General features: G+C 47.1%; 4 non-coding genes across 4 annotated transcripts; 1 reads left to right on the top strand and 3 right to left on the bottom strand.

Annotated features, from left to right (window-relative positions):
* Positions 1-12: 12 nt before the first annotated feature.
* On the bottom strand, positions 13-94 carry TRNAS-UGA (transfer RNA serine (anticodon UGA)). Its single transcript has one exon. It is a non-coding gene; the product is annotated as a tRNA-Ser (tRNA).
* Positions 95-6,502: 6,408 nt separating this feature from the next.
* Positions 6,503-6,584, bottom strand: TRNAS-AGA (transfer RNA serine (anticodon AGA)). The gene has a single exon. It is a non-coding gene; the product is annotated as a tRNA-Ser (tRNA).
* Positions 6,585-8,771: 2,187 nt separating this feature from the next.
* On the bottom strand, positions 8,772-8,844 carry TRNAK-UUU (transfer RNA lysine (anticodon UUU)). The gene has a single exon. It is a non-coding gene; the product is annotated as a tRNA-Lys (tRNA).
* Positions 8,845-11,431: 2,587 nt separating this feature from the next.
* Positions 11,432-11,513, top strand: TRNAS-UGA (transfer RNA serine (anticodon UGA)). Its single transcript has one exon. It is a non-coding gene; the product is annotated as a tRNA-Ser (tRNA).
* Positions 11,514-12,500: the final 987 nt, after the last annotated feature.

Genomic DNA, 12,500 nt, shown 5'->3' with positions numbered 1-12,500 from the left:
CGGGGCTGAGGCCGTAGTCGGCAGGGCTCGAACCTGCGCGGGGAGACCCCAATGGATTTCAAGTCCATCGCCTTAACCACTCGGCCACGACTACCTCGCGCGGCTGGCGGGCCCGGGCTCGGGAAATTAACCGGCGCCGCCGGGCAGTCCACCCGGGTCTCCCCGCGCGGTCCCGCGCCTCCGCCTCGCGCTCTGCCACGCCTCGCTCTCGGTGCAGGGACCCCGCAACTCGCGCATCGGGAAAGGACCCAGGCCCGGGAGGCCGCAGCGCAGAGGCGCGGGGCGAGCGGGCCCCGCACCACAGCCGAGGAGCCCGAGGAAGGCGCTGCGGGACGCGCGCTGCGCGGCGCCCACCCCGGCGTTGGCCCGCGGAGCCCCGCGGGGACGCCCGCCCCTGCCCCCAGCGCGCCCCCTCCCAGCGCGCCCCTGGGCGCCGCCGCGAGCGCTAGCGGGGCGCGGGAAGGGAGACCCCGGCTCGGGGCTCCTCGAGAGCCCGCGTGCAAGGTCTCCCAGGGCTGCCCGGAAGGCGGCTCCGGCGGTCAAGGGCGCGGACCCTCCTCGGGGGGCGGAGCTCTCGGCCACCAGAGCCCGGGGAGAGGGGAGCCCTCAGCACACAGGTGTCCAAGCATCCGGACTCAGCGGGAGGGCAGCGGCCTGGGTCCTCAAACACGAGCGAAAGGGAGGAGGAGGGGGAATATATATATATATATATATATATATATATATATATATATATATATATATATATATATATATATATGGATTAAAATAGGTAAATGTCAGAGTAAAATAAACTTCAGTGAGGTTTGTTAGAGGATAATGAGCAGGAGTCTTGGACGTGGACCAGCTACCTATCGAACCTGGGTTTGACATAGGAAGCAGGCGCTCAACCACGGAACCCCATCTGCTCCCCTTAACCTGTTACCTTTTACTGGAAATGTCAGAGACTTTGAAATCACAGACTTTATCTCTGAATCTATTAATGGACGCGTGTGTCCAGGGGATGAGCTAGTAGATTTAGGCAGATTTGCAGATCCGGAAGGAAAGTGGCTCCTGGGGAGGAGACCAGCACATCTCTTCCGTGTTAAAGCTCTCCCACACCTGAGGGAAAGCTCGCATTTCTTTCTAGGACAATAAGAATTCTCTTCTCTGTATTCTTGCAACTATTATCTGGTCCTCCAACTCTGACACTTGTTATCTACCACCGTTTAAAGTCAGAACGGTTTGCTTATCCTTGACACAGCCGATTCATTCTGAATTCATTGTCTCTGAGCGGTCTTCTCCAGGACTGTCCTTGACCAGGTGGGAGCACGTGCACTGCCTGGGAGCTTGTGAAAGATGCAAAGTCTCTGACTCTAGCTCAGATCTACAGAACCAGAAACTCTTCAGGTAGAGAGAAGCAACTGTGTTTTAACAAGACTTCCAGGTGGTCCTGATGCCAACTAAAATTTGAGAACCTCTCTTCTGGGGAAATGATCTTAACAAAAGGAAAACATATAATGCCCTGAAGTCATTTTTTAAAAATTTCTAATCGTAATAGTAAGCATCAATATATATTAAAATGGGTGTGTTTAAAGATTTTTTGCTATTTCTGCCATCAGTACGAATCCACTAAAATGACATTTTGGAAGACTGTAATAACTTGGGGGAAATATTTGTGATATAATGTTCACTGACAATAGTCAGATACAACTGCATGACTTCAACTGTGCAAAATATGTGCGTGTGAAATACTGGAGGCCTAGGGCAGCAGCAATTAATCAAATGCCCATCTCCTGGGAAGGCAGAATTGCTCTGGCCAGGGTCAGTGGATGGCAGCTCTCCACTCCCCACTTGGCATCATTGGAGAGAGACAAATCTGTGCTGTGTGAGGGTTGAGTATTTGCTTGTTCCTGGTTTCTGGGTTTAGGTGTGTTTTGGCCCTTTTAGTAGATCTAACATTTCACCAGACTGCAGAATGGAAATAGACCAAAACACCTTTGCACAACAGAAAAAGAGGTGAGGGTGGGCTAGGCGAGGGCTGGGAGGTGGCCGCAGAGTGTGTCTGCGACTTCTCCAGCACGTGATCCAGTATGGAAAGTTTCAGCAAAGAAAGATAATTAAAACAAAAACTATTATTTCTCTTTCTTTTCCTGCTTCGTTAACCATTTGGTGGGTACCTTTTCCAATTTTTTATTTGAATTTTTAAAGTTTGTGGTTTTATTTTATGTACATACACACATTTATACAGATTGCTTAGCATCATAATTCTTAAAAATAAACCATATGCATATTGGAAAGTGTTTCATATTCAAAAATAGAGTTCTACCTCATTCTTTTAACAGCTGTGTGGATGTTCCTGAATGTGCTTAAACGTTTCCCTGGTGATTGGCATGTGCATTGTGTCTGGTTTTTTCCTATTGCAAACAATGATTCGTTTAACAGTCTTAACCATGCTGTTCTGAGAAGTTACCAGTTGGTTCCAAATAGTTGCCATCTTGACTAGGCGGTGCAGCTTTCTTTATACCCCTATCTCCAAAATATGTCGAACTACCCATCCTCAGTTTAGCTGGACATAGTTTAGTGGTTCTAAAAGTGCTTATCATTTTTAAATGCAGATTGCCCAAAACCAATGTCTCCTGTTTGGGTGGTGATTATATGGATCTTTTCATTGTCTAGAAGCCACGTTGATATCTTTATCTGAGAAGTTCCTGCTTGAATCTTTTGCCCAATTTAATAGGGCTTTCTGAATTCTTCTATTGATTTATTGTAGATATTAAGATACTCTGGACAAGAGTCCTTTGTCAGATGTATGTATACCAAATACCTTTCCCCAGTGTGGGGCTTACCTTCCCACTCTCTTAATGGTGTCTTCTGATAAACAGAGGTTTCTAAATTTAATGAGGACCAATATCTCCATCTTTTCTTTATGATCGTTGCTTATTGTGATCTGTTTAAGCAACATCTCCCTATCACGACATCATGAAAGCATTTCCTGTGTTTTATTCTAGAGTTTTATTTGTTTTCTCTTTAGTACTTTGATTTCTAGTCCATGTAAATTAATTTTGTTTGTGCTCTGAGGTGTAGATTGTGGTTTCCTCTTTTAATCTCCCATCATTTATTGAAAACATCATCTTTGCCCCCACTGGATTGCAATGACACCTTTGTTGTAACTTCGGTGGTGGTTTCTGGATTTCTATTCTTCTATGTGTCTATTTGTTAACCCCTGAATTAGTGCCACTTAATCATAATGCCTGAAGCTTTATGAAAGTTTTGACATCTAGCAGCATACGTGCTGTAATTTCATTCTTTTTTGATATTGCTTTAGCGATTCCAGGTCTTATGCATTCCCATATAATATTTAAAATCAGCTTTTTAGTTTTCACTAAAATCTTAGTAGTTTAACTTATACTGAAGTCTATGAACCAATTTGGGGGCAAAATATAGCTTAAGCAAAAATGGCTCTTCAAATACTTCACCATGAAAGACTTAACTAGACTTTTAATATCCTTAGAAAACCAAGAAAAGATATTTCATTTATGAAAGAATAACAGGGACAATTTTTTAAAAGGAAATGAAGAGACTTTTTTTCTATTTTTCTTATCTTTATTTTTTTTTATTTTGAAGAGACTTTAAACTCTTTGAAATAAAATATTTGTAATTAAGTTTCAAAAATTCATTTAGTAAGTCAAAAATGGATGGTCATTTTGGGTTTTTCAAATACTTGTTATACCACGTAATTCTGCAGCAATTGTCATAGCTTCTCTCAGTTGCAAGGTGTATCTCATAGATCCACATCAGAGGCTGATAGAGGAAAAAGCTGTTCCTTTGGCGTGTCACTGCTTAGCATCCTTCCACGAGCCACTGGAATAAGGGGCCTTTCAGTTCTGAAGGTAATGCGTTACTTGTCAGTTTGGCGCAACAGCCTGATGCCATAAACTTTCTGACATAAAAACTGACCTATCGAGAGCTGGCCTTCAGGTTAACTACTTAATACTGACGAAGCGCAATTTTCCTACCTAGTGTGACCCGAGCGGTTAAGGCCACATGCTGTATCTCCTAACTCAAGTTTGAATCCTGCTAATTACAGTTCGCTCTCCATTTGGAGTCATCACCTAACGATGCTTTACCAGTCCCAAGCTGCTGTATCGTTTCCTTGGGATACTGCAAGTATCTTATCCTTGCAAGACACTTGCTTCTTCTCTCTCCCTCTGCTCAGAAAGGGAGTGATTTTTGACTGGGGATGTGTGCTTCTTTACTTTTGCCCCGAGAAGAGCCCAGGCTTTAGGAACCCTAACCCTGATAGAAGGAGCCCTTTCCTAACGAAAATTGGTAGGAGTGTTTGTGTTCTCCGCGATAGCACTCCCTCGTCAGGGGTCTTCTCCAGTCAAGTAGGTCCTCATTCATGGATCAAAGGAAATTTTAAGACATAAGAGGTCAGATAAAAGTGAAAGCCAAGACTCACAGCTGTGCTCGCCAAACGTGAATCAAGATTGGGTATTAGGCAATCCACTACACAATTAAATAAAGCAAATTAATGTTTGTGTGTGTTTATTTCCATGTGATCTTATCACCTCTGTAGGTTCGTGTCTCCAACACAGGCAAGATGCGGAACAATTCCATCACGGCAGGAGTCCCTCCTGCTGCTTTTATAACTATACCCACCCTGCACTCCCTTACCAGCCCCTGACGACTGCTAATCTGTTGCCCAGTTCTAGAATTTATTCATTTCCAGAATGTTATTTAAATGCAATAGTATGAGATGTAACTTTCTGAGAGTGGCTTCTTTCACTCGGCATAAATCCCTGGAGACTCATCCAAGTGGCGATTGTGAATAACCCCCCGCCCCCCCCTTTTTCTTTTAGCTCCTTCATTTTAGCTCCTGAGTATGGGAGTAAGGGAGTATTACTATTTGTTTAACGATTCAATCCTGGTAGGACAACTGGGGTGTTTCCAATTTGGGGCTGTTATGAATAAAGATGGTATGAAAAATCATGTACAGGTTATTTTGTGTAGCTGTAAGTTTGCATTTCCCTGGGATGAATGCCCAGGGTGCAACTGCTGGGTCACCTAAAAATTTCATGTTCAATTTTATATGAAACTGCTAAACTATTTTTGTCTATTTTCTAATTGGATTGTTGGGTTTTTAGCTGTTAAGTTTTGAGAGATCCATACGTATTTTCTCAATACTATTCCTTTTCAGGTAGGTGGTTTTCAAATATTTTCTGTTTGTAACTTGTCTTTTCAATCTCTTAAAACGATAATTCACAAAGCAAAAGTTTTAATCTTTATAAGTCCAATTAAAATTTTCCCTATTATATGTTGTATCTATTCCTTTTATACATATCAAGTCTTTGCAGGCCCCTAGATCCTAAAAATATTCTCCAGTTTTTGTTGTTCTTTTTCCTAAAAGTTTTAGGTTTACATTTTACATTTCAGGCCATGATCCATTTTGAGTTAATTTTTGTATATTAAATTAGGTTTAAGTAGATATGAGGTTTCTGTTTATTTTTTGTCCTGTTTTTTTGTTGCCTAGGTATTTCCAATTGCTCCAGTAACATTTGTTGAAAAGGCTAGACATGCTCCACGTAATTTCTTTTGCACTTCTGTCAAAAATTGATTGGACATATTTGTCTGTGTCTATTTCTGTACCATTGTGTATTTTTAGGGAAAAGAACCCAGAAAAATCACTGTGTATAAATTTTCTACTATTCATTTAAAATAAAGAATGGAATGAATAATACACACACAAATAACGCTGGAAACGTGTACGAAAACTCATTTCACACTGACAGAAACTGAACAGCTAGAGTACAAGGTTTGAAGAAAAAATTTACTATTTACTGTATCTTACTATTAATATATATCTCAATTTGAGCTTCATATCATGGTTACTTTAAAATATGTTTAAAATATGAAAACTTTCAATAAGGGAAGAACTTTCTATCAGTTGATTTCTGCTCTTTATTAAATATTTTTTTCCAGTCACATGGAAGCAGAAGGATTTTGCTGCCTTCCTGTAGCATTTAATTTTGACACTTTTTTACTTACCCCGTGAGCAGTCCCGGGCTTCCTGGAGTGACAATGGAAATCGAGGTCTGTTTCGGTTTACACAGAAAAGAAAATCCCAGGAAAGGTAATTAATTCCGTGGAGAAGCAAACACTCCTACCCACAGTTTTTCTTTTTGAACATTATGCCTTCAAGAAGAGTTATGACGGAGTCATCACCAAAGCTTGGAGACTTCTTGTGCGTGTGTGTGTGGTGGTGGTGGTGGGGGGGGGGGGGGGGCGCGGAGAGGACAACTCTCACTGGGACTCAGGTTAAATTTACTAGAAAAGACAGCAGTACAGATTTCGTATTTTCTGTCCAAGCACACGGGATATGCGTCAAAGGCGTATTAATCCCAGCCCCATACACAGGGAAGTTTTAGTAAAAATGGATACATTGCCTGCATCCCCCCCAAACCAAGTTCGTTTAATTGAGTACTGAGCGATTTCAGAGTGTAAACTCTACCACGCCCCTCGTAGTCGGCAGGATTCGAACCTGCGCGGGGAAACCCCAATGGATTTCTAGTCCATCGCCTTAACCACTCGGCCACGACTACACGGGAAAACCAGCGTTCGTTAGCATTACGCAGCTGGACTGAAGTTCAACTACCTTCCAAAGGCTAATTTGTATTTCTGAAAGTATATGTGCTGCCGATGCAGAATTATGTGTAATCTCAACGATTCGAAGAGTCCGAAATGAGAATCCGTTTTTTTAATGTTTTTTTTTTTAACATGTCCCGCCAATTATAGCGTTTTCTCGCTTGGAAAAAATACTGTGTTGTTAGTATCAGTTTGATATTCCCTCCCCAAAATAATTTTCCACTTAACAACTACACCAGCTTCCCCAAACTATGACAGATATTTCTCAAAAAAGTAATGATACCCGCGGCTTCGGGGTGGCGGGCGCGTGTGGGATAGGCCGCACCTGGGGCGGGCCTCTATGGAGCATGACTGTCATCTCATCACAGGGTGTTACCTCCGTGGACGGGGACACGCGATAAACAGCAAAATACTAAGCTCTCATCCTGAGCTGTTCTGCTCTGTTCTCAGATAGAGGGCCAAGAATCTCCAAAGTACCTAGGCAGTGCCTAAAAAAACAGACCAGTATATCAAGCCGTCAATATTAATGCATGTAACTATGAACCTTATTCTTCAAAAATTGAAACTTAGTGCTTGCAATAGGTTCCGGGGGGGGGGGGGGGGGGGGAGGGAAGAAGGAGTGGGACGTAGGGCATTTGGGGGCACTGGAATTGCTCTGTATGATCTTACAATGAGGATACAGGACATTATACATTTTGTCAGAACCTAGAAAATTGTACGTACAAAATCTAAACCATAATGTAAACGATTCACCATGGTGAGTCGCAATGCTCCCACATTTGTTTTTCGATTGTAACAAAGGTATCGCACTCATGTAGGATGTTATCATAGGGGGGATGGGGGCGGGGGGGGGGGGAATGGAAATCTCCTGTACTTTCTATGTGGCTTTTCTGTAACATAAGCTGCCTGGAATATAAAGTGGAAAAAAATTTAAGACACTGGGGGATCATACACAAGAAATGGTCAATATACACAAAAGACAAGCATGAGACAAGTGGGTGCTGAGAGATTCGGTCTTCTCCAGCGAAAACGCCCGTGGATGTCACACCCTCCACGCCCTTTTTTTTTTTCTTCTTCTGGAAAATCCCAATTATAAAGTTCAGGAAAACTCCCAGCCGGGCGACGGTCTTAAACCTGGTGCCTTGTGCTGCAAGTCATGCCCATCTTCTTTCCCCACCTTTTCATTCTCTAGAGTTTTCTCGTTTCTTACTCCGGTCATAAACGGGACACATTCTCTCCAGTTCGTAAGGAACGGGGCGCGCTGCTCTGGGCTCACCTGCCAGGAGCGCACGCCGCCTCCCGGGCCCCGCGCTCCGCCCTCCACCCGCTTCCCGCCGTCACGGACTCGAGTGAAAACCTTTTAGAACGGGCCCCGCTCTTCCTGAGCCCGAGTTCCACTTCGCATCCCCGGCCATGGTGCCCGACAATCTGCTTTTAAACGAATAAACAGAGGGGAAGTCACACGATCTGCTCAGGGATGACAGGCCCTGGGTGCTCGGGCCACACTTCGGGAGGCCTCGAGGGTCCCTCGGGTCAGGGGCTTCTCGCCTCTCTGGAGACTCCTCCCTCGACGCGCCGTGAAGGACCCCGGCGAAGGCCGATGGCTCACTGGAGAAGAGCAGCCTGTCGGCCTGTTACCACCCGTGTGTGCTGAGGCTGCTCCACGCTGCACCAGACACGTCCAGAGCAGGACCCCGGCGCCCTGCTCGCTGGGGGGTTCCCGAGGTGCAGCCGAAGGGGCAAACCCACGGCTTTTCAGACACGTTTCCCTGTGGGACTCCCTTCAGGCCTCTTCTCCTGGAGACACGGCGTGGGAATGAGGGAAATGCGCCCGAAGCAAATGCAGTCTTGCTCAGCACACACAGACCCCACCAGGTGAAAACCGTGACTTGTTGCCTAATAACCATTTAAAAGCTTACAAAAATCTGCAGTAGAGTGAAAAATCGCACAGCAACCGATTTTTATAGAATTATTTCTAAATCCCAGGGGAAGGAGAATGGTCAATGTCAAAAGGCTTGAATTTCAGTTCTGTTCATAACGTCTAGTGTAGAAGTGAGGAAACCGAAAGGTCAAACCCCACTGGTTTTGCCACCCTACTAACTGGGAAAACACGCAGGCTCCGTGTGGTTCAGGCATAAATTTTACGCCTGGACAGGGACTTGAACCCTGGACCCTCAGATTAAAAGTCTGATGCTCTACCGACTGAGCTACCCAGGCTTCTAAAGTGTCTTTCCGTCAATCCCTAGCTAGTGCAGTTCTATATGTAATTCACCAGGAAGACCTGGAAGAATCTTTGGCTTTGGGAATTATTACAGTCTGTAGTTCAATCACCTGAGTCTCAGGATTCCTGAGGCATTTATCACTAAGCAAATTACTTAATTTTAACACCGGACATTCATTAAACAGTTGGTTTACTCGCGCAATTGCACGGCAAGTGATTATTCTGGAGTCAATCATTGCAGGAGATACTTGATTTGGCCTGAGGATCCTTCCGAGACCTCATTTACTCCTCAGCTTTGGTCAGCGTCCCCTCACCAGCTGTGGGGGGTGGGGGAGGGTAACCATTTTAGGAACGACTGGAGTAATTGAGGAGAATCCTCGAGGAAATCAAACTGGGGAGAGAAGATGAAGAGCTCTGCCACGAGGCAGGGGAGTAAGTCCTGCTGTCCCCCCGGGGATCCCCTCCCTCCCCCTGCACCTCCAGAGATAGGGAACCGGGGTTCTTTGGAGCCAGGAAATATTATCCAGCTTCTCTTCTCATTTTCTCTTCCACATTTTATCTTGAGGCCCATCCAACTCATTCAAAAATAGGAACAATCCCCCAGTTGAGGAGAGATTGTTCACGGTTGAGTCAGTGTGCATTGTTTCCTGGACATTTTTTTAGTGTCTGCAGGGACAATGGGGACAAAATCCCAAAGCAAAAGTGACAGAAGAAGAGGGGAAGAGCTCTCTTCCAAGAGGAGTTGTACCAGCCTGGACTGCCTGACCCAGAAGTACTGATTCTGAGTCAACACTACTTCTTTCACCTAAGGCACGATTGTTTATTTTTCTATACATGAAAATACAATCCTGACCAAATATGAGGAAATAATGCATAAGTGTGCTATGTTACCTAGGGCACCAACTGTTATGAAACAGTGTATGTGTAAATGCCATTTTATTCTATAGATTGCATGCAGAATTTCAGGACATAATAATAGTATGATGCATATCATATTATACACACACACACACATATATCGTGTGAAAGTGAAAATCATCTATACATTTGGAATGACATTTAGATATTACTAAATGATGTTCAATGACTATTTTTACTTGACCTAAAAAGGAAACCATCACATCTGCAGGGTTTTGGGGTTCAGGCCCCCTCCCACGAATGTTGAAGTAATGTATGAGAGAGACAACCTCATTCTCCCTCTGAGCTTCTGGCCATTTACATTTCCCAACTCCCAAAGTCATTGAGGAGATAAAAATCAGAGTTGGAAGAAAGAATGGGATCAGGTGCTTGGGGATGGAGTAATGGGCAGGATGAGATGATGATGATCATGGTTTGGGGAAGGGGGAAGGTAGGTTAAGCAGTGGAACGGAAAGTTGCACAATTTCGATTCCAGCTGCACAGGTCTCCTTGCTTTTACTCAAAAACTCCAGGCCTCATCACACTTCAACTTGGCCTTTGCTGTTCCCTTGCCCTGGAAATATCTACTCCAGATGTTCACATGACTCTGTCCTTTTATTCTTTCAAGTCTTTGGTCAAATGTCACCTTCTCAGTGAGGCCTTCAGTGACAACACTACTAAATATTGCAAAAATCTCCCTCGTATCCCATATCACTTCCCTGCTACGTTTTCTTTGTATCATTCTTCACCATCTGGTTGTCTGTGTCCTCCAGAAGCTTACCTGGCACTCACAGCTAGGTCTTTGTTCTCCTATTGAATATCAACAATTTTACGGAATATAATCAAACAAGGCCACTCCACAACCATGTGGGATTTCCCTCTCAGATGTGGGAGAGCTTTGACTATCAAACAGGCAGTGCTGGTCTCCACAGAAGTCACTTTACTTCTGTGTCTGAAAATCTGTCTAAATCTGGCCACACACCTCCAAACAGAGAATTCAAAGATAATGATATAAAGTTCCTAACTTTCCTCCTCCTCCTCCTCCCCTCCTCCCCTCTTCCTCTTCCCCTCCTCCTTCTCCTCCTCCTTCCTCCTCCTCCCTTTCTCTCGTGTTTGAGGACCCAGGCCGCTGCCCTCCCGCTGAGTCCGGATGCTTGGACACCTGTGTGCTGAGGGCTCCCCTCTCCCCGGGCTCTGGTGGCCGAGAGCTCCGCCCCCCGAGGAGGGTCCGCGCCCTCGACCGCCGGAGCCGCCTTCCGGGCAGCCCTGGGAGACCTTGCACGCGGGCTCTCGCGGGAGCCCCGAGCCGGCGCCTCCCTTCCCGCGCCCGCCCCGCGCTCGCGGCGGCGCCCAGGGGCGCGCTGGGAGGGGGTGCGCTGGGGGCAGGGGCGGGCGTCCCCGCGGGGCTCCGCGGGCCAACGCCGGGGTGGGCGCCGCGCAGCGCGCGTCCCGCAGCGCCTTCCTCGGGCTCCTCGGCTGTGGTGCGGGGCCCGCTCGCCCCGCGCCTCTGCGCTGCGGCCTCCCGGGCCTGGGTCCTTTCCCGATGCGCGAGTTGCGGGGTCCCTGCACCGAGAGCGAGGCGTGGCAGAGCGCGAGGCGGAGGCGCGGGACCGCGCGGGGAGACCCGGGTGGACTGCCCGGCGGCGCCGGTTAATTTCCGGAGCCCGGGCCCGACAGCCGCGCGAGGTAGTCGTGGCCGAGTGGTTAAGGCGATGGACTTGAAATCCATTGGGGTCTCCCCGCGCAGGTTCGAGCCCTGCCGACTACGGCCTCAGCCCCGACGCGGGGTGCGGCGCCAACTGTTTTCCGCCCGCTGTGCAGGGCCCCGCTCTGCCCGGCTGCTTCTCCGGGGCTCCCCGCCACCCGCACCGTCCATTGCGCCCTCGCTCCTCACCTAGAAACGTGCTCAAACGCCCGTCCCGCTCCGCTCTTCTGCAGACCCTACTTCAAAACTGCCGTAAGCTCCTCAGAGCGTTAGTCTCCCGTTGTGAAACGTTTCAGATCACAGCCAGGATCAATCTTTCAGCCACGTGAGGTCGTGGCAGGCTCCTGCCTTCCTGCTCTAACGGCTCTCGGGGAGGGTTCTCATGGCCACTGCCAAGTCACGGGGCGTCGGGAAGAGTGGAGACACTGACAGGCATTTACACTGAACACAAAGATGTGCACATATCTGAGCTAGGCACCAACCCCTTCACGTTTAAATTCCCATTTTACAGATGAAGACACTGAGGTTGCTCAAGGCCGCAAAACCAACCAGTATTTGAACAGGACTTTCAGATAGGAAGGTGAACCCAGAGTTTCTTAAATTCCACAGGTGACACACCCCTTGAAATTACCAAGTCCTTAGCAGATCCAGGGTTGGGTTTGATAGTGACGAAAAAATGGTGGATGGCAGCTCTTCCTTCCCAAGTCCTTACGACACATCACCCCGGCAAGGACTTGGGTGCCTTATCATCCATGAACCCCCTACCGCACGCTCCTGCTACAGACAGAGCCCGGGCAGCGGGATGACACGGCCGTCTGCCAAAGCCAGGGCAGCAGCTGCACCCTGAACCTCGCTGGCTTGGGACGCCAAGCCCTTGCCCTCAACAGCTGTTCCCGGCCGCTTCTGTCCTGCTGGGATGAATGCCACCAGCTGCCTCTGTCGCACAGTTGGCTCAGTGCTTTGGATCTGTCCTTGGTGGTAATGGAGCCTTTGGTAACTCGCTGATAAGGCCACCAAGTGCAGGGATTTAAGCTGCTGGACTCACCCGGG

Source organism: Dasypus novemcinctus, chromosome 22 (assembly GCF_030445035.2).
Source record: "Dasypus novemcinctus isolate mDasNov1 chromosome 22, mDasNov1.1.hap2, whole genome shotgun sequence".
NCBI lineage: Eukaryota > Metazoa > Chordata > Mammalia > Cingulata > Dasypodidae > Dasypus > Dasypus novemcinctus.
Note: the sequence above shows the minus strand (reverse complement) of the source record. Positions and strands in the feature narration are given on the sequence as shown.